We start from the raw sequence: 18,682 nt of genomic DNA, 5'->3' as shown, positions 1-18,682 counted from the left end.
GTGTTTCTCAAAGTACAGGCCTCATAACCCTAATGGATCCTGATTGCCTATCAATAGATTCTAGGGAGAGCTATACATCAGGAAAAAAGCAATGTAATTTATTTATTCACATATATATGACTCCCAGAGTTGAAATGTAAGATTAATTATGAGTGCCACGGAAGTCCCTTCATGCTCCTAATAATCATTGCAAAGTTGATCAGTTTGTCTTAGCTAATTTTCAGTTACAAGATAGCTCTTCACTTTCTTTCATCTTTTCATACCATTTGTATGTTAATTGTTTGTTGGTGTTATATTTTTTGTTGTTCCTCTTGTTTATGATGCTTGAGTGTATCCTCAATTCAAAACCAATAGATTAATGGTTCAATGAGGTATACAAGTAGTCATGAAATGGAAACATAAATATTACAACTCAGAATCATGTTGTAAATGTAAATAGTACAAATATAGACTGTGTATCTGTATATTCTAGGACAAGTGGATGTGTGATGATTTCACATAAGCAGTCAAAATAAAATGAAAGGAATGTGTGAATAGGAAACATGATGATGACTAACTAAAGACTGGATTTTTTTGGACTAGCACTGTATTTATCCTTAGTCTCCAGTGTATTGTGTGTTCCAAAACAAAAATTTGATAAATGGCTGTAGAGTCATCACAGCTTCCATGTCCTTTTCTAACAAAGTACATGACATTAAATAGTCCCAATGCAAGTGCAAAATAATACTGTACAGTAACAAATTAATTTTTTGTCACTAGAAGAAGCCCAAATTACAGAGATGTTATTCAAGGATTTGCTCCTTGTAGCAAAATCAGGATGTGACAGAGGCTGCTAGAGGTCAACAAGATCCATTCTACCCTCTTCTTGCAGAAAAAGAATCTCTGATTTTTAGTTGAGCGCATGGACACTCAGAATAAAAACTCAATTTTTACTGATCCTTGTCAATGGGATGTGAGGGCAAGTAATGTGAGCAACTTCTGATGTGCATCCTTAAAGGAAGGGGCATGTGCCTTCCTCCCTTTTTCCTCCATCTGCTGCCCGGAATATGGATGTTGTGGTGAGACATCTTGAACCACACAAGGAAGGGCAACATTTGAGAGATGGTGGAGCAATAAGCTAGAAGGAGCCCAGGTCACTGAATGACTTCCTGGGGTAGAGCCTTCAGGTCAATTCTAAGCCATCTAACTCCAGACTGTTAAATGAGATAGAAATAATAGAGGCTTCTAGTCTGGGAAGCCTTTGTTTATTTCAGTCTCTGTTTCATGCCTCCAAATACATATTCAGTCTAATACAGAGATATAAGTCACACAATTGCCAAGAAGGTTGTGATAGCTGCTGCAAATTTAATGACAAATATTCTGCTCAGAGAAGAAGAAAAAGGTGTTAAATGACACTGTTGAATGTTACAAAACATCAATGGCAAACAAAAGGAAGAGCGATTGCTCTCACATGTGCATGAAAGCATATATTTCACACTATGGTTAAACAAAACTACTGAGGTATAGAGTATAAATTGGCTCTTGGCATATGTTGGGGGATATATTATTGTTGCATTCAATTACTTTTATTTTTTTATCACTGAAAATTCAGAGTACAGGAGGAGAGGTTTCGCTTTTCTCCTTCATTTTTGTTAATGATTATTTTGTGAGCCATGATTGAAACTGGGGAAAACAGTGCATCTGGATTAGTACTGATAAAGAATCTGCAGTGTCTACAGCAAGAAAGGGTGTTGTCAAACAGAAATTAGAGGCTGTGACTGAATGCCCAAGCATACACAGATTTGTTCATAGAGAACAACCAGTGGTCAACAGCTTGTCTCCCAATCTTGACACAAGGTTGCAAGAAATGGTGACAATCATGAATCTGATCAAACTACAGCCTCTGGTGGCACTTCAGTGGTGGCTTGAGTTGTGTACCCCAAATTTAAACATGTTCTTGGTCTTAACACACATACCCATGGGTGTGAACCTGTTGTAAATAGGATCTCCTGAAGATGTTATTTTTATAAGGTGTGGCCCCACTGAATTAGATTGGGTCTTAATCGGCTTTACTGGAGTCCTTTATAAGCTGAAGAAATTCAGAAATAATGGGAGAAAGCCACAGGAAGGAGCTAGAAGCTGGAAGCCAATGCAACCCAGAAGAGAAAGGAAAGGGCATCACCATGTGACGGGAAAGCCTGAGAACCCAAGGATTTCTGTTCTGCCAGAATGCTACCAACCCTGGAAGGAAGCAAACCTTCTATCTTCTGAGACTGTGAGCCAATGAATTCCTGTTGTTTAAGCCAACCCCATTGTGTGATTTGTCATAGCAGCTAGGAAACTAAGTAAACTTCTTTTCAGGCTGCTGTGAGAAGAATCAGGCAGTGAATCTAAGACTCTGCTCTCAACTCTGATGTATGCTGACTGTCAAGGGGTAAGGTGCTGCCTGTGTTTTTGCAGCAAAGGATGAGATTTTTTAAAGATATGGAAACAATGCCAGCAAAGACCATTCTGACATTGAGACATTTGCCCAAGAGGGGCATTTCAGTGATATTTTCTTTTTCTAGAAGAGTCTGAACTGACCTCTTTTTGGTTAGCCTGGCATAGTGTTTTATGTGCAGAAAAAGAGAGCAGGAATTCTTAATACCAACTGGTTCAATCAGCTTGATCTCCAAGACTTTGACTCTTGCCCAACACTTTCTGATTATCTTCACTTGTGGGAAAAGGGAACTAATGACATATTATTGGATGTGGTGGGATGATCTCTGAAATAATTGTGTTCCACATATTTTCTGTCCCTGCAATTCCTTTATTTGTCACATCATCCTTCTCCACTCAGACTAGACTTTGGCCTCCATAGCTTCAGGGAGAGGAATGTCACAAATGAATTGGGAAAATGACAAAAAGCTAATTCTTGACTTTCAAGCTTCTAGATGGTTTTGCCCTTAAATAGAAGAAGAGGCAAAACCTCTCTTGGAGGGAGTAGCTGGGTAAGAGTTTGGAGAGGAAGCAGTAGAGCTGATTCTGTATGGAAGCCCCATGCTTACACTATTACCTGCTCCACCAAGCTCAGGCCTAGTATAGGCAGGATACATAACCTTTTGCTGAGGATCAGCCCTTGAGTACAAATGAAGAGGGTTGTGCCTAGGCCCAAGAGGGCCAGAGTGGACCAGGCTTAGTTTTCTATGGCTCAGAAGAGCAGGAGAGGGAATCCATAAGTTCTTGTATCCATACCCCACCCCCAGAGAAACCCCAAAACTACAAGGGAGTTCAGATTAGGACGAGGGGATTTGATGTGTAGAGTTCAGCTAAATGATCCAATGGAGTTGTAATTACTCGATCTGAGGCAAGCCCAAAGGGTCCAGATGGGTAAGTTCTATATCAGAGGATGCCAGCTAGGACTGAGATAGATCTAGGCAGAGATGTAGCTTCCTCTTTCCCACCAATGCATTATGGCCATGCTTAACTCCTCAGAGAGAAGGGGGAGGAGTGGTTTTCTGCATTTTTAATATGATATACCCAGGTGTATATATTTTTGGTATTTATCCTGCTTGGTGTTCTCTGAGCTTCCTGGGTCTGTGATTTGGTGTCTCAATAATTTGAAGAAATTCTAAGCTATTATTACTTCAAACATTTCTTCTGAAATTGCTCTTCTCAAGGTCACAAATTACCTCCATAATACCATATCCAGTGATTAATCCTTAGTCCTGATATTAATTAAAATCTTCTTATCTTACTAAATGTCAATTCCATTCTTCCAGTTACTCTGGTCAAAAATTGGAGCCCTCCCTGACTTCTCTTTCTTTCCTACATCCAGTCCCTTAATGGGCCCTATCTGCAAAATATATCCATAAACTTTCTACTTTTCCCCACCTCCACTGCTGCACCCTGGTACCATAATCTTTTATTTGGATTATTGCAAAAGTTCTCTTACTTGGATTGTACTTCTAATTTTGCTGTCCCCTACAGTCTATTCTCCATGCAGAAATTTGGAGCGATTGTTTTCAAAGATAATCTTATCATGCCACTCTTCTACTCAAAAGCAGGCCAAGCATACTCCCATCTCTAGGCTTTTTCGTGTACTATTTCCTTACCTGGAAGACTCTTCCCCAAGATATCCATGGGGTTCAATTCTTCACTTCCTTCAAGTCTCTTTTCAAATGTCTCCTTATCAGTGAGAATTTCCAGGTTCATCCTACATAAAATAGCCACCCCCTACCAGAGCACTCCCTGTCTGCCTTAACCTACTTTATTCAAAGAAACAGTTATTTGAACCAGCATCATTTATTAGTCAACCATTTCCCCACTGATTTTAAATGCCACTTTATCATAAACAAAACACATACATATTTTTTATTTGCTTCCATTCATTCACTTTTCTATTTCTATGCCAATAACGTATGGTCTTAATATATCCATCAATACTATATTAATCAATATTACATATTATCTTCAATATTATATCAATATTAATCAATAATATATAATTGATGTATCAGTATTAATTCAATATGTATATATGTATATTAACTTATTTATTTATACCTGTTAGGCAAGTCCCTAAATTTTTATTCTTCTTTTAAAGTTTTCTTGGCTATTCTGGCACATTTTATTTTCCTGTTTGTTTTAGTTTCCCAGCTGCTAAAACAGATACCATACAATGGGTTGGCTTAACAACAGGAATTTATTGGTTCACAGATTTGGGGGTTAGTAGGCTTGCTTCTTCCCAGGGTTGGTATCTTCCAGCTGTTGGCAATTTTGGGGGTCCCTTGGCTTTTCCATCATATGGCAATGCACATGACAGTTTCTTCTTTCTTTTCCATATTCTGTTGACTTCCAGCTTTTGGCTGCTCCCCATGGCTTCTCTCTATTTCCAAATTAGGGTTTGCTTATAAGGATTTCAGCCATATTGTAGTAAGGCCCACCTTCGTTTAGTTTGGGCACATCTTAACTCATAATTTCTTCTAAGGTTCTATTTATAAATAGGTTCATATTCACAGGACTGGGGGCTGGGACCCACACATGCATTTTTGTGGGGGACATGATTCAATACCCAACATCACTGAACATGAGAATCAGATAATAATGTTACATTAGAACTCCTACTGGGATTTTGATGTGGAGTGCATTAAATATAAATATTATTCTGAAGAGAATTCACACCTTTATATCTTCACTCCAGGAACATGATACTTCTCTTTTAGTCATGTCTTCTGATTTGTCCTTCATTTATTTTTATATGCTTTCTACATATAGATATTTATGTTTATTTCTGGGCACTTTTTATTTTATATTTAGTTTTCATTGTGATTTTGCTTGCTTTTTTGTTTGATTATTATTATTGTTTGCTATTTTGAAGGGGCTCTTTTTATTATTTACACATTCCAAATTGTCATGACAAAGTAGAGGGCAGCTAATGATTTTTGTTTATGACATTTTATCTTACCATTTTAATGAATATTCTTATTTTTCTATTGCTTTTTTTAGTTAAGGGTTTTATATTTAGATAAATGTTACCTTCATATTGTTAAATGCTTGTCTTTTTTCTTACTGATATTTAGACATCTTAACTTTTCATCACCTTATTCCATTGGTTGGGATTCCTAGCATAATTTGGCCATCTTAGAATTCTACCTACCACATTCTTGATATTTCAATAATATGTATGATACTTGTTATATGGTCATGTTTTATATGGAGCATGATGTATATGAAGAGTTACCTGTAATTCATAGCTTATTTTTTATCGAAAAAGAATGCCATTTTTGTGGGATTTATGTAACTTTTAATTCTTATTTTACTATGCTTGACAATAAATATGAGGAGTAAACACAGGGATGAGGTAAGGGAGAGGAGGAAGAGAAAATTCTCTTTTAAGTTTCTTGAACGGTTGAGGAATATGCTAGAATAAGAAAATTCAGTAAAAGCATCACATCCTTATCATCTCAAGCTCTCTATGGAGATGTGTAAGAAAGACATGGGAAACTATTAAGCTCTGGTGGAAGTGATTGCTGGCAGAAGATAAATCTTGCATAAAACCTGGCATATATAAAGAACTGGGCAATCTAGATGCTACACAGTTGGGCAGATGAAAAGTTGACTCTCCAGAATCTACTTCCTAGCAAGTGAGTAGGGGCATGAATACCTTTCTCTGGTCTGAGTGTCTCCTCCTCTCCAGCAGGGAAAGGAGACCACACCACTGTGCAGCAGTATGGAAACTCTTTGGGAAGACTGTTTTAGAAAGGGTATTTATTTTTTATACCTTCTGGTGGTGTTGGTTGACCAGAAGTCATTTCCTTTACTTTTGGACAGTAGCATCATGTCCTGGTGATAAAATATCTTATACTTAGCACTTGTAAAAGGCAGAGGAAGGTGAAAACACAGCCTCTTTAGGAACTAGACTAGTGGGAAGGAGAAAATGTGAATTTTGTCTAAGGGTGAGGGCATGAAAAAGCTAATTCTAGATCACCAGAAATGAACTGACACAGATGACACTGTGGCTTTTTCTATTTATAGAAATACCTCCTCTAGCTTATACAACTAAATCTAAGGTCAGCTTAATCACAGCTTGGGATGACTAGTATTGTGCTTCTAAAGTTAAGGTGAAAAGCTACATTCCTAATTAGGTCATTTTTTCTCCTAATTAAATGGACTTGAATAAGCTGAAAGACCAAAATCCATGGATTTTTTAGTATTTTATTTGTTGAGGGCAACCCTCAAAACTCATCACTGCAATTTTTTAATGAAAATATTGGAAAGATATGAAATGTGCAGGGATAAATCATTACACTTATCATGGAAATGGTCAACATGCATCTAATTTTACCAATTGAGCAAGGAGAGCTCAGGGGAGCAAGCTCTTTTAAGAAGAACCTAAATATGTTTAAAAGGGAAGAATATGACACTAGCTTTTTTTCCCTGGACAGAAGAAAAGGATATATGGAATTGGGGAAAGGAAGGGAAAGTGTCTATTAAGCAAACACTTATCATGCATGAACCACTTCTATCAGAGTGGGGAAGTATGTGGTCCATTGGTTTGTCTTTGGCAGTGATCTTATGTTTAGGTATCTAGTGTGAGACTATATAGCTGGGTAATGGCTGGGTATAGTGAGTGAAATGGGTTTTAATTCTATTCACAGCAAATGACAATGATCACAGATTTAACATCTTAGTTTGTACTTCCTCTGCCCCTGAATCATCTATTGCTTTGAAGCCTTAGCTTTAGGTGAGGAGGCTGTTTTCTTAGGTAACTCCTGGACAGAAGTTTGCTCTAATCTAAGGGGCAGTTCTCTTATTAGAGAAAGTATTCAAGAGTAGCTATGAGACTGAAGGCTTGAAGACATTTTATAGTGGTGACAGACATTTTGGTTCAGGAATAGGCTGTTTAACAAGTCAAATTCGTATTATTCCCTCTTAAGCATTAACATTTTAAGGAAGAGAATTTTAGTTTTTAGCTTGAAATGGTGCTTTCTTTTATATTTGATTTCTCAGTTTTCTTAGTAGTTATTACTGTCTCCTCCTATATTTCCTCAATACTTTCCCCTATCTAGGTTTTCTTAAAGACTGCTTCAGAAACAACAGCCCAGTGGATGAGACTTTGGAGGCTGTAGAACTGAGGATTCAACCTCAGTTGAACTGAAGACTAGGAAGTGGATTCAAGCCTGAAATGTTTAATCCACTGGTGCTGAAAAGTGTCTCTTCATCTTCCAGAAGTTTCCTGTAAGCTGCTATCTCAATGTCAAGAGGCATTTTAGCATTTAGCAAATCCTGGTATTCCCAAAGGTGGTACGCCATCTCACTCTTGGTGTTCCTCAAATCATTCTCCAGCTGTCCGATGCTATCTCGGTAGCCGGCCACCTCAGCTCACCTTGCCTCCAACTCCAGGATCTGCCACTCCAAGGACTCATTGGCCCCATGCAGCCTCTCAGTTTCACTGTTGCATGCCTGCTGCTGACACCTGTACTTATGGACCTCCTTGCAGTTGACCTGGATGGCCTCAGTGCTGTGTGCTGTCTGCTCATTCAGGTTGGCAAAGATGGAGTTGTACCATTCCTTGGCTGACTGCAGGTTCTTGTGGCCAGAGACTCATACTGGGCATGGATCTCTCTCAGTGCTGAACTCAGGTCTGGCTTAGCCACAGCCACGTCCACCTCAGCCACAGCCTGCGACAATACCTGCAGAGAGGCCAGCAGCTTGGTCACCAACTCGTGCACCTGGTACACGAAGTCCAGTTTGTCCAGCAGTCACTTCAACTTTTTCTCCAGGTTCAGCAGGGCCAGGCCCAGGCCAAGCAACGAGGCTGAGGAGCAGGCAGCCAACGAGGCCACATTGCTGTGTGACAGCGATTGCTAGTGGAAGCTGCACATGCCACTAGCTGCAGAGAGGTGCAAGGACAGGAGAGAGCCCACCCAAACACCTTGCAGTAGAAGGAAGCGGTGTATAGGTAGTGTTCCCAACCAAAGCTCGTGGTGCCGGGACCAGGGCTGGGTGCACAGCTACTGCTGGAGCTACAGAAGAGCAGAGAAGTGTGCCAGGTGGGGCCAGAATATGAAATTTTATCAATGCTTTTTTAGCACCTGTTAAGATGATCATGATGTTTAACACCTTTAATCTTTTAGTGCAGTAGATTCTATCAATAAATTACTTGATAATAAACTAACTTTTCATTCTTTGGTTACATCTTATATATCATTTAGTAACTACTTTTGACTGCTAGTAATAAACACAAGAGTGGTTTAAATAAATTAGGAGTTAATGCACTCATAAAGAAAGTCTACAGCTGGTCTGGAGACTATATGAAGTCATCAAGGAACCACACTCCATTCTTCTGCCTTTCCATCCTTACCTTGCAGTTCTATTATCCAATTTGACTCATTATCTAATATGGCTGCTGGCGTTCCAGCTAATGCATCTGTGTTCCAGGTAGGAGGCAGAGTGAGTGTATGAGTCAGGGTACTGGAAGAAACAGATGGGGTAACTGGGCAAGTTTGATGGAGGGAATCTTCACAAATATATGTGTAGGATTAAGGGAAATAACAAAGAATGGTAAGGAACCCAGAGGTCAGCAACAATGTGGAACAATTACCATTCCTAGGCTTGAATTGAGGGCAGGAGATGGTTACAGGAATCCAGAGAGAGCTGAAACTGTAGTTGTAAGAGAAGGCTGCCTGTCCAGAGCTGCGGTCTTCAGTAGAGAAATACAGCCACTATAAATTTATGGCCTGGCAGGGAGGGAGCCCAAGGAATAATATCCTGATTTTTCTCCCCTTCCACCATCCCTCTCCTGCTGGTGCCTCTCATTGGCCAAACCCAACCAGAAGCCAGACGGCAAGGCTACTTGCTGATGGGCTTCATACAAGTCAGTCTACTGGGCCAGAGAGCAGGGTGGAGAGGGCTAAAGAGTGGTCCTGGAAGGAAAATGAAGAATTTCCAGCACAGGGGAAGGGGAAGGGGACAGAAATTAGGCCAAGCTGCCTGTCCCCATTTTAAGGCTTTCCTAGAATCCCAATCCACTTGCATCTCATTTACCAGCACTGAGTTACATGTGAGGCTGGGAGATGTAGTTTGGTTTTCTTTCTTTGTTTTTTTTTTTTCCCAGCTGGGCATATTGCCCTACCAAATAAAATTAAGATTCTATTACAAGGGAAAAAAGGAGAATGGATAATGGATAGGTGTTGGGGATTGAATCATATCCTGAATAAACGACTGCTCAAATCTTTATCCATGTTGCTGGGAAGGTGAACCCATTTGTAAATAGACCTTCTGCAGATGCTATTAGTTAAGCTGTGGCCCAATGGAAGCAGGGTGGGTCTTAGCCTGCATGACTGGAGATCTTATGAAGAGGAAATTTGAACACACGCCAGTCAGAAGAAGCCAGAAGTTAGAAGTTACCAGAGAGTAGAGAGCTATCACCATGTGACAGAGGACTACCATCACCAGGACACTACCAACCCCCAGGGAAAACATGGTCATGAAGACAACTTGATTCCTTCAAAGCCCTGAGACAATCAATGTTTGTTTTTTTAAGCCAAACTATTATATGGTATTTGTCATAGTAGCTGTGGAAAACTAAGAGAGTAGAAAATTGGCAATCTCTGTTAAAGCCTATTTGATCTGCTGCTGCAATCAATTGCCAATATTTTACTTAGGATTTTTTAGATCTATTTTCAGAGGTGAGATTGGCTATAGGCTTTCCTTTGGTGCTAAACTTGTCTTTTATGGATATTAAGGTAGCCTAGCCATGTAAAATGTGAAAGCGAACTTTCCATATCATATGCCTTGGAACAGTTTATATCATATGGGAAATTTCTATTCCTTGAAGATTTGATAGAATTCACCTGTAAAGCAGTATATTAAGGGAAAAATCTTTGACTTTGAAAAATCTTTCTGATTTCTTCTCTTGTGTTAGTTGGTTTGGGTTTTCTATCTCGAATTGCATTTCAATAATTTATATTTACCTAGTGTTCTACTTTGCTAATGCCGCCGTTATGCAAAATACCAGAAATGGATTGGCTTTTATAAAGGGGGTTTATTTGGTTACAAAGTTACAGTCTTAAGGCCATAAAAGTGTCCAAGCTAAGGCATCAACAATAGGGTACCTTCACAGAAGAATGGCCAATGGCATCTGGAACACCTCTGTCATCTGGGAAGGCACTTGGCTGGTGTCTTCTTCCTTTGCTCCCAGGTTGTGTTTCAAAATGGCTTTCTCCCAGGACGTTTCTAGGCATCTGGGCTATTCTCTTAGTTTCTCCCAAGCAAATTCTGAAGTAGCAAAAGTCTACTTTCAATGGCCATCTTCAAAATGTCTCTCTTGGCTGCAGCTGCTCTGAGGTCTTTCTGTTTGTGAGCTTTTATAGGGCTCCAGTAAAGTAATCAAGACCCATACTGAATGGGCAGGGCCACACCTCCATGAAAATAATCTAATCAAAGTTATTACCCACAGTTGGGTGGGTCACATCTCCATGGAAACAGCCTAATCCAAAGATTCCAACCTAATCAACACTAATATGTCTTCCCTCACAAGATTGCATTGAAGAACATGGTGTTTGGGGGGACATAATACATCCAAACCAGCACATCTAGGAAGCCATCCATCCATTTAATCCTGATTTTCAAAATTATTAGAATAAACCCATATATTCCCTTATAATTTATAAAATCATCTCAATAACTATACTTACATCCTCTTTATTATTCCTACTTCATTTATATTTGTCTTCTTTCTTCTTTTCTTGACAAAATTGCCAATGGTTTGTCTCTTATATTTGTTTTCAAAGAACCAGCTTTTTATTTTATTGATCAAGCCTAATTTTTATATTTGATGATTTTAATGTGTGATTTGTCTTTAATTATTTTGTCACTTTCTTTGAGATTTTGCTGTGCTTTTTCTACAATCTTGTGTGAAAACTTAGTTAATTTATTTTGTACATTTCATGTTTTCTAATAAATGATATAAAACTAAGTATTTCCTTTTGAATTCTGCTCTGGATGCATCCTGCAGGTTTTGCTATATATTGTGTTCTCAGCATTGATTGTTTCTAAACACTTTATAAATTTTAACCATCATTTTTACTCTAAACCAATAATTATTTAGAAAATCATTCAAACATTTTTGCTCATCCTTTGGTTTATTGGATTATATTAAAGAATATGACCTGTAAGATCTCTACTTTTGAGAATTTGTTGAGTTTTTTGTGACTTGATAGATGGCAATTGTATTTTTCTTCGCTCAATCTGTTGGTTCCAAGAAAGATGAGTTAAAGACTCCCATTATGATTGTGACTATGAACTTACAGTTTGTCTTTCTATTTATAATAATTTTTTCATTATATATTTCAAAACTATGTTGTTAAATGGATGAAAATTAATTTTTGTATCTTTTATGAGAATTGTTGCTTTTATCAAGATGAAATCTCTGTCTTTGTCACTTTTCATCTTAAATTCCATTTTGTCTGATATTAATACTGCTGCTATGCTTTCTTTTTGTGAACATTGGCCAAGAATATCTTTTCCATTCCTTTGGTTTCTTCCTTTGTGGGTCATTTTGTTTTAGGCACATCTCTTGTTATGCAGTTGGATGTTTTTCTCAATCTGAGCATTTCTAACTTTTGTAAAGGGCTTTAATTTATTAACACTATGTTTAGTGATCTATGCTATCTTAGTTTGCTTTTGATTTACACAAGAATTTGTTGTTTTTGTTCTTTTCTTTCTTTCTAGCCCTTTGTTGACTCTCACATTTTCTTTGTTCTTTTTTTTTATCTCATGGTTTAGAAGTTATACATCCCTACTTCTATTCCTCTAGTTCTAACCCTTAAATTCTTTCCACATATTTAATCATATATTTTTAAAGTCAAGAGCTAAAGTTACTACTACTAGTAACTTTACTACTACTACTACTAGTAGTAGTAGTTAACATTTACTGAGTAACAGGAACTGTTCTAAGTGCTCTACATATACTAACTTATTTAAACCTTATGTTACTTCATTGAGGTAGACATAATTATGATCTCCATTTTACAGATGAAACTCTGAGGCCAAGAGAGGTAACTAAACTTTCTAAAGGATATATGATGAGCAAATAGCAGAGATCAGAATTTAATTTAACAAATCTGATTCTACACCCCACCACCAGTATACTGCCTCTATGTAGTAATATAATTGGTATCTGAAGCCCTTGGAACATAGCAAGAATTTTAGCATGTTTTCACTGACTGACTTTCCTCTTCCTTCATATTTAGACCATTTCATATTTTATATTCTTATTATTGTTCTCCTTTTCTTTCTAAAAGTATTATTCATTAACTACTCCTTGGGCTCAATTATAACTTTCACAGTTTTCTTTGCTCTCCTCTCTTTATTGGATCCCACATCATTTATTTTTGGCTTTATTACTCATTGTGTATCAAGAAATTCAAAACAATCTGCAGAGAGTAAACTTTATGCATCTCTGTATTCATGAAAATTATTTTAGTTTACCTTTCTACATGAATGTTTGGCTGGGTATAAGATTCTATGTTCAAAATAATTTTCACTTAGTGTTTTCAAATCATTATCTCATTGTCTTCTAACATCCAGTATTATTGATGAGAAGTCTGATGTGAATCTGATTCTTTTTCTTTTGTAGGTAATCTGGTTGTCCTCTCTGACAGCATTTAGAATTTTTCTTTGCATTTGGGGTTCTGAAATTTTACCATGCTGTATCTAGGTGGCTGTCTTTCATTCATTCTGTTTGGCACTTGGTTGTTCCCTACATCTGAAGTTTCATGTCTTTCTTCAGGTCTGGGAAATTTTTGTCTGTTATTTCTTTATTTCCTTTTTCCTTTGCATTATCTTTCATATATTTTTGGGAACTCTTATTGGAAACCATTCCCCAATTATTTACCCTCTAGGTTATCCTGGAGCCCCACCAGCTACTTGTTTTTGTTGGTTATGAGTTTGAAGCAATCTTCTGTGTGTGTATGTTGGCTTCAGTTTCAGTTTTATCTGCTTTATATCTTTCAGGGATTCCTTGTTATTTCTGGTCTCCTGGTGACAGCATGGTTTTATATTTATTACTTTCTGTAATACATATTTATCCATATTTTCCAATGATTTGGGACAAGAGGAGTTTTGAAGATGTATATTCCCAATCTTCTTTATAAGCCAAATCTCCACACTAATTTTTATCTTATTGTAGAGTATTTGATTTATGTTGTCTTAAGAGCTTTGGTGAACTAGGCAGGTTAAAAATAACAAGTAAGAGTAAATGAACAGAGTGATGTCTTCAACATGGTGATGTAAACAGCTACTGAAAATTTCTTTCCAGAGATTCAATGAAAAAAGTACAATTCTGAATTGTTTGAAACTCTGGAGGAGAATATAGACTGGAGAAGGACCCTGCAGATGCCAAATTGAAGAAAGAGAAGAAATATCAAGTAGGAATCTTCTGTCCCAGACCAGCTGGTCCTCTCCTCTCCCCCTCACCTGGGTTCAGTGTGGGAAAGGCACAGAACCAGCAGATGGGACCCCCCCACCAGGGACACAGATTTTAGAACCTCTCACACCAGTGAAAAATACCCACACTGTTTGAAGACCTGGGGGACAGGGGAGGATATTTCAAGGTCCAGGTCAGTGAGGGACAAATAGACTGAGAAAATGTGGACAGAGACTGTGTTTTCACTCCTGGGTCTGAAAATCCTTCCCCCACCCTTGAGGGAAGCAGCAGCTGGTGGCCATTTCCTTGCCTTGAGGACTGCTGGAGTACTGGGTCAAGCTTAGGGAGTAATTTCTCACAGGTGGAGCCCCACATCAAGCCAGAATTTGGCTGACAAAGTGAGGGCACAGGAATCCTGCAGTGTCAGCTCACCTGTGTAGACACAGCCTGTGCTCAGAGGCAAAGCAGCCTCTGAGGATGATTAAGTTACCAAACAGCACACCATCTGCTGGACAGTATGGAAAGTGCAAGGGAATAGAAGCCCTTTTAAAAAGATGCTCCAGACCCTTTATTAGGACCATAGGAGCTGGTCCACATTCCCTACACAAAAACCTAGCCTGGTTTTGGCTAAGACATATGAACAACCTAACTGTCAAAGCAGGGCTCTAAAACAAATCTAGGTTTGGCTGACCAGTGGAAAACAGAGCATCACTGGAAGCCACCAGCTCTATGTTACACACACAGTGAACTTGCTGGAGTGCCCAGTGCCTACCTCCCATCCCTGTGGCAGTCCACAGTGGTGCCTGATTTGGGGGAAATAGTGGGGGACAGAGCCAATCTGACAACTGGCCAGTGAAAGAAACAAAGAAAAGATAGAGATCAAAGAAACCAACAAGAAACCCAACACAAAAGAGAGAAAACAACCTCCAGAATAACCTTATCAAGAAAATCAGATGCCTAGACAGTAAAAAATCATGAGCCACACCAGGAAACATGAAGATATAGTGCAATAAAAAGAACAAACTAGCACCTCAACTGAGATTCAAGCATTGAAACAGCTACTTAAAGATGGTCAAACAAATCTTCTAAATCAAATCAACAGGTTGAAAGAAAATGGGACAAAAGAGATGAAGGATATAAAGAAGACACTGGGTGACCATAAGGCAGAATTTTTAAGCTTGAGGAAACAAATGGAAGAACTTATGAGAATGAAAGGCACAATAGAAGAGATAAAAAACATAATGGAGACATACAAAAGCAGACTTGGAAAAGCAGAAGAAAGGATTACTGAACTAGAGGACAGAATATCTGAAATCCTACACACAAAAGAACAGATAGGGCAAAGAATGGAAAAATATGAGCAGGGTCTCATGGAACTGAATGACAACAAGAAGCACATGAATATACATGTTATAGGTGTCCCAGGAGAAGGGAAGGGAAAGGGGTCAGAAAGAATAATAGAGGAAATAATCAATGAAAATTCCCCGACTCTTATGAAAGATGTAAAACTATAGGTCCAAGAAGTGCAGTGTACCACAAACATAATTGATCCAAATAGACCTACTCCAAGACACTAATAAGATTGCCAAATGTCAAAGACAGAGAGAATTCTGAAAGCAGCAAGAGAAAAGCAATCCATCACATACAAGGGAAGGTCAGTAAATAAGTGTGGATTTCTCAGTAAAAACCATGGAGGCAAGAAGGCAGTGGTATGGTATAATCAAGATACTGAAAGGGAAAAACTGCCAACCAAGAATCCTATATCCAGCAAAACTGTCCTTCAAAAATAAGAGAGAGTTTAAAATATTTACAGAAAAACAGACACTGAGAGAGTTCATGAACAGGAGACATCCTCTAAAATAAATGCTAAAGGGAGTGCTACAGACATATAGGAAAAGACAGAAGAGAGGTTTGGAGAAGAGTGTAGAAATGAGATACTAGGAGACAGAAAGAGGGTACAGATTGGGCATTTAATGCTTAAGAGTACAGAATGTTCAACAGGATTGATTGTATAGATCAAATGGATAGCACAATATTGGGTGATGGTAGCACAGTACTGTAAGTTCTCTGAACAAAGATGACTGAGTACAATTGAAAGAGGAAGGTTAGGGGCATGTTAGACACCAGAAGGAAAGATATACGATAATGACTGAGACAGTATAGCTTAGTGAAACCTAGGGTGGTCAATGATTGTGACTAAGTGTACAAATATAAGGATGTTTTTACATGAGGGGTAACAAATGAATTTCAACTTTGCAAGGTGTTAAAAATGGGATGGTATTGGGGAAAAATACAATCAATGCAAGCTAGAGTCTATAGTTAGCAGTAACATTGTAATATGCTTCCATTAACTGTGACAAAGGCAATATACCAAAGTTAAATTTCTATAAGAGGGGGATATAAGGAAGGGGTGTGGGACTTTGACATTGGTGTTTTTCTGTCTGACTTTTTTTATTATATTTTATTTTAATTTTATTTTTTCTTTTGTTGCTTTTTAGTTGTCATTTTTTTCCTTTTTTTTTCTTTTTCCTTTCTTTTTTGCCTCTTCCTCTTTCTTTGTGGAAGAAATGGGAATGTCCTCACATAGATAGTGGTGGTGAATGCATAACTATGTGATTATATAGGAAACCATTGATTGTTTATTTAGGATGGACTGTATGGTGTGTGAATAAAACCATCAAAAATAAACAGAGGGGTACAAGTGCTGTACAAAATGTGGAGAAAGGGATGTGCCTAATCACTTTTAGTGGGAAAATAGAATGGTGCAGTCCATCAGGAGGGCAGTGTGGTGGTTCCACAGGAAGTTAGGCATGGGGTTGTAATATTGTCCTTTAACCCTGTTATTGGGTATATACTTGGAAGAATTGAAAAGAGGGACACAAATGGGCATTTTCACAGTGGGGTTTATGGTGGCAGTATTCACAATTCACAGTGGATGGAGGTGGCCTAAGGGTACTTCGACTGACAAATGGAATGGCTAACTGTGGTGTATACATACAATGGAGTATTGAGCTGCTACAAGAAGGAATGGAGTTGTGAGGTGAGTGGACATTGAGGACAGTATGTTGAGTGAAATAAACCAGAAATGAAAAGAAAAACATTATAATGCCTCATTAATATGGACTAACTATAATGTGCAAACCCTGAGAATGGAATCTGAGAGCATAGGTTATCAGGGGAAGGCTTATTGTAAAGCTTCCTAGGTTGTAAGCTCTTACAGCAGTTATATCAGTTCCTGAGTTGTAATGGTGATTTTTAAATTCTGAGATGCTGAGCTCTTTGTGTATAACCTGGTCGGTCCCTGGAACTTTGGGTATCTGTGTGACACATGAGACTCAGAGCCAGTGTCCAGCAGCTATGAATGTCAGCATTATCCCATACAGCAAATGTTAAAGATTCTGAAAAAAGAGATCAGATTTCAATTAGAGATAGGAATGAAATGGACTTGGTTAGGACTAAGGTAAATCAGACTAAAGGGGAAAGGATGATATTGATGGTGTTTTAAAACTTCAACTTCTGTGTGAGACCAAAGGAACAGAAGTTTATTAGGTGCAAAATCTGTATCATTTGTAACAACTACATAATTTAACTTGTACGGTCAGTTTATTCAAATGCCATAATTACATGGAACTTTGAATAGGAAGTGAAATCTGATTGGTTTGTACAGGTTAGTGTGAAGCCCCGATACATCCCATAGTAATTTGGGCAGAGAATAAAAATGTATTTGCAAAGTCCTCCTAGGAACTGGGGGGAAATGTGGAAATATTAAACTTCCCCAACTGGGGAATTACTGATACTCTCAGAAACATTGGGGGCTACCAATTTAGAAGGCCAAGCCCTCAATCTTGGAGCTTACCCTTATGAAGCTTGTTACTGAAAAGGAGAGGCTAAGCCTACTTATAACTGTGCCTAAGAGACACCCCCAGAGGCCTCTTTGTTGTTCAGATGTGGCCTCTCTAAGCCAACTCTGCAGGTAAAATTCACTGCTCTCCCCCTTACATGGGACATGACTCCCAGGGGTGTAAATCTCCCTGGCAACATGGGATATGACCCACGGGGATGAACTTGGCCCTGGCATCATGGGATTGAGAAAGCCTTCTTGGTCCAAAAGGGGGAAGAAAAATGAAACAAAATAAAGTTTCAGTGGCTGAGAGATTTCAAATAGACCTGAGAAGTCATTCTGAGTGTTGTTCTTATGCATTATATAGATATCCCTTTTTAGTTTTTTAGTGTATTGGAATAGCTTGAAGGAAATATCTGAAACTGTTGAACTGCACCCCAGTAGCCTTGATTCTTGAAGACAATTGTTTAACTTTATATCATACACTGTGTGACTGTGTGGTTGTGAAAATCTTGTGACCCCCACTCCCTTTATCCAGTGTATGGACATATGAGTAGAAAAATGAGGACAAAAAGTAAATGAATAATAGGGATGGATGGGAGTGTATGGGATGCTTGGCTGTTCTTTTTTACTTTAATTTTTATTCTTATTCTTTTGTGTTTGTGGTAAAGAAAGTGTTCAAAAATTGATTGTGTGATGAATGCACAGCTATATGATGGTACTGTGAACAACTGATTGTACACTGTGGATGACTGCATGGTTTGTGAATATCTCTCAATAAAATGAATTTTGAAAAAAGGAATAAATGAACATCATGGAAATTGTCTTAGTTTGTCAAGTTGCTATGACAAATACCACGCAATGGGTTTTGGCTTAACAACAGGAATTGACTGGCTCATGATTTTGAGCCAATCAATTGGCTTGTAGTCCAATATCAAGGCATTGTCAAA

The 18,682-nt window shown here is 38.3% G+C and overlaps 1 pseudogene; it reads right to left on the bottom strand.

The window, feature by feature from the left end:
* Window positions 1–7,399: 7,399 nt before the first annotated feature.
* The window catches only part of LOC119522515, a 100,901-nt pseudogene continuing 89,618 nt past the window's right edge, over window positions 7,400–18,682 (bottom strand).

The sequence above is a fragment of the Choloepus didactylus genome, chromosome X (assembly GCF_015220235.1).
Source record: "Choloepus didactylus isolate mChoDid1 chromosome X, mChoDid1.pri, whole genome shotgun sequence".
Classification (NCBI taxonomy): Eukaryota; Metazoa; Chordata; class Mammalia; order Pilosa; family Megalonychidae; genus Choloepus; species Choloepus didactylus.
Note: the sequence above shows the minus strand (reverse complement) of the source record. Positions and strands in the feature narration are given on the sequence as shown.